This window comes from Palaemon carinicauda, chromosome 33 (assembly GCF_036898095.1).
Source record: "Palaemon carinicauda isolate YSFRI2023 chromosome 33, ASM3689809v2, whole genome shotgun sequence".
Lineage (NCBI taxonomy): Eukaryota > Metazoa > Arthropoda > Malacostraca > Decapoda > Palaemonidae > Palaemon > Palaemon carinicauda.
Genome location: NC_090757.1, coordinates 35,280,595 through 35,284,742, shown reverse-complemented (window position 1 = coordinate 35,284,742; position 4,148 = coordinate 35,280,595).

The window sequence follows — 4,148 nt, the reverse complement described above, 5'->3', positions numbered from 1 at the left end:
CGCTTCAAGAAGACTATAATTAAAGCAAGTTCTTTGATCAGACAGCATCTATTACGTTTAAAACGCTTCCAGAAGACTATTATTACTGCCAGATCTTTGATCAGACAGCATCTATAACGTTTATATATATATATATATATATATACCATATAAAGACTTGTGTCAGCCTGTTCAACATAAATACATTTGCTGCAAGTTTGAAGTTTCGAAGTTCTACCGATTCAACTACCGATTAGGAAGATCATTGTGCAACTCGATCAGAGCTGGAATAAAACTTATAGAATAGTTTAAAGATAAATTTTCCAAAATTAGACATTAGATAATAATAAATTAGGAATTAGAATAAGAAAATGAATTAATAATCGGATTGACTTTCATGTACATACAAGTATCTATGTAGGCAAACGCCCACAAGACGTGGCGTAGATTATATTCCATTTCTATCGCGTTGCAGGACTCTTTCTCTCTCTCTCTCTCTCTCTCTCTCTCTCTCTACGTTGTGATCATCAATTTCGTCGGTTTCATCTCGTTGACGAGGCTGTATTCAAGTTGGTAATTGCGTTGATTGATGTATTGCTGGAATAGCAGTGGGTGGTAGAAAGTCTCTCTCTCTCTCTCTCTCTCTCTCTCTCTCTCTCTCTTTCTCTCTCTCTCTATTCGCGTTCATTATAACTTGGTGATTTATAGCAGTCTTTATCTATAAGAGAAAACAAACTTTTCTGTCCCTTTGTGTGTCATGTTATTATACACCATAATTTTTCTGCGTTGTATATTTTCAAGATTATGTTTAGCGAGGTGAAATCAGGACATCTTTTTAGACTCTCTCTCTCTCTCTCTCTCTCTCTCTCTCTCTCTTCTTATAATATGATATTCAACCTTTTCAAAAGTAAATGCTAACTAATATACTCTCTCTCTCTCTCTCTCTCTCTCTCTCTCTCTCTTCTTATAATATATTTATTCAACCTTTTCAAAAGTAAATGCTAACTAATATACTCTCTCTCTCTCTCTCTCTCTCTCTCTCTCTCCTTCCATAATCATTTGGTTGTCTCTTTACCTTTTGAAAATTCCCATCATCTTCTACAATTTCCTTTGAGGATATGAAATATCTAATTGCATTATATGATACGTAATTCAAATGGGCAATTAAGCTTAATAATCATTTCATGTTTTTTTTCCACTTGGTAATTTAAACGAGTTGCCATTTGTGTTATTAAACTGTGAGATTCTGTCATTTATTTTATTTGTATTAATATTGGGGATTGTGTAGGGGGTCCTTTTTATGCTTGTTATCGTTATGTTTGTTTATTATTATTGTTATTATTATTACTATTATTATTATTATTATTAGTAGTAGTAGTAGTAGTAGTAGTAGTAGTAGTAGTATCATTTTGATATGTTTATTTTATGCAGATTCCAAACATAGATGGTGTCTCCTCTTTCTCTCCCTATATCCGAGTCCCTCTCCTTCCCAGAGAGAGAGAGAGAGAGAGAGAGAGAGAGAGAGAGTTTTGTGCCACTCTTCCATACACAAGGGTCAAGTTGAATCTTGGGCGAGACGACTGGTGAAATCAGATTGCCAGTTTGGCCTTTTATTCAGGCCAAAAAAAAACTCAAATTTGGGCTTTTTTTAAAAAACTGGTTCGTCTTTAGTAATATGAAAAAAGGCGGGTCTTGAATACTATATATTTGTCCTTTGTATAGTAATGGGTTGGCCTTTTAAAGCTTATGTTGATTAGCAGTTGGCCTTTTCTCATTTAGAAAACTTGGCAACACTGCAAGTTATCAATGCCATATTGTTACTTCATCCGGGACTTTCATTCACGCCGTTTCTTTTATTCAGGCCAAAAAAAACTCAAAATTGGGCTTTTTTTAAAAGAAACTGGTTCGCCTTTAGTAATATGAAAGAAGGTGAGTATTGAATCCTATATATTTTTCCTTTTTATAGTAATGGGTTGGCCTTCTAAAGCTTCTGTTGATTAGCAGTTGGCCTTTTCTCATTTAGAAAACCTGGCAACACTGCAAGTTATCAGTGTCATATTGTAACTTTATCCGGGACTTTCATTCACGCCGTTTCTTTTATTCAGGCCAAAAAAAACTCAAAATTGGGCTTTTTTTAAAGAAACTGGTTCGCCTTTAGTAATATGAAAGAAGGTGAGTATTGAATCCTATATATTTTTCCTTTTTATAGTAATGGGTTGGCCTTCTAAAGCTTCTGTTGATTAGCAGTTGGCCTTTTCTCATTTAGAAAACCTGGCAACACTGCAAGTTATCAGTGTCATATTGTTACTCCATCCGGGACTTTCATTCACGCCGTTTCTCTTATCGTAATAAACCCTTCGACGATGGATATGTGGAAATTGCCTCGATGCAGTTTTTCATCCATTTATGGAATTCTCCACACAGGCGTCATTGTTTTGCTTTACCCTCTTTTTTTATGCTTTGCTGGTAATGCATTCGTTTCAATTGCACTATTTTTTTGGTTATCGTGAAGGGGTTACAGTTTTAGCATTGTTTGCGTAATGCAAATTTTGTTTTACTATTGCTATGCGGGGTAGTTGTTTGTGAATTGAATGCTGGTGTTCATTGAGGGTCATTGGTTTTATTCGACAATTTTTTTTCCTTTGTCCCTGTAGTGTTTTATCCCTTCATTCATTGATTTAATATCCTGGCCAATCTCTCTCTATTGTTTTCTTATGAATTCGCTAATTTTTTTGTAACTGTAGTGTTTTATCCCTTCATTCATTGATTTAATATCCTGACCAATCTGTATCTATTGTTTTCTTATGAATTCGCTAATGGCTATTTTATGTACCATACAATCTAGGAAAAATGTTATTGGTATTGTTCTCCCTTTCGTATATTTTACTGCCTGACGTAGTACATTTTAATTGACTGAGGGATGAAAACAATAGTTAGAATAGTGATTTTAGTGATTTTCCTTAACAAAAAGCTGTAAATGCAAGTGGATTAAGTGAAGGTGTTCTTGACCTTAACAGCCTGGTCGTTTGAAAAGAATGTTTTTAATGTTGTTAATAGTTTACATAGGTCATTTCTGTTTTGACGTTGTTACTATTTTTAGAATGATATATTGTTAATTTATTCTCAACATTTATTTATTTCCTTATTTCCTTTCCTCACTGGGCTATTTTTTCCCTGTTGGAGCCCTTGGGCTTATAGCATCTTGCTTTTCCAACTAGGGTTGTAGCTTGGCTTGTAATAATAATAATAATAATAATAATAATAATAATAATAATAATAATAATAAAGATGATAATAATAATAATGTGTTTCAAAATTATTATTGTATGTCTGTCAGTTTCTCATATTTGTGAGCTTGAAAAGACATTCATGAAATACAATCGTGTTCGCTATTTTGTTTAATGAATTAATTATTTTAATCAGTTTAGTATGTCATATATTAGTTATTCTGTAAATATTGTACATTAATATGTACATGCGTCATACTTTACATCATCATCAGCCGTTGCTAGTCCACTGCAAGACAAAAGGCCTTAGACATGTCCGTACACTATTGGTCTGGTTATGGTCTCTCTATGCCAGTCCATACTGGCATATTTACTTATTTCGTTAATCTATCGTTTTCTCTTGCTTCCCTTGCTTCTCTTGCAATTTCTAGGGACTTTTTATATTATTATTATTGCTAGCTAAGTTACATTCCTAGTTGGAAAAGCAGGATGATGTAATATACATAGCCTCTGTACCATGGTCTTCAACTGTCTTGAGTTAGAGTTATCTTGCTTGAGGGTACACTCGGGCACACTATTCAATCTAATTTCTCTTCCTCTGGTTTTGTTAAAGTTTTTATAGTTTATTTAGGAAATATTTATTTTAATGCTGCTATTGTTCTTAAGATATTTTATTTTTCTGAATGTTACTGTTCTTAAACTATTTTATTTTTCCTTGTTTACTTTCCTCACTGGGCTATTTTCCCTGTTGGCGCCCCTGGGCTTATAGCATTCTGCTTTTCCAACTATGGTTGTAACTTTGCAAGTAATAATTATGATATAAACTGTCACTTTTTAATACAATAGTGTATTTAAAATAAGTTGAATCCATCAGCAATAACATTCACACAATTTCACCTTCTCCTTACACCCAAATGGATCGTCAAATCTAGTTCCTATTTA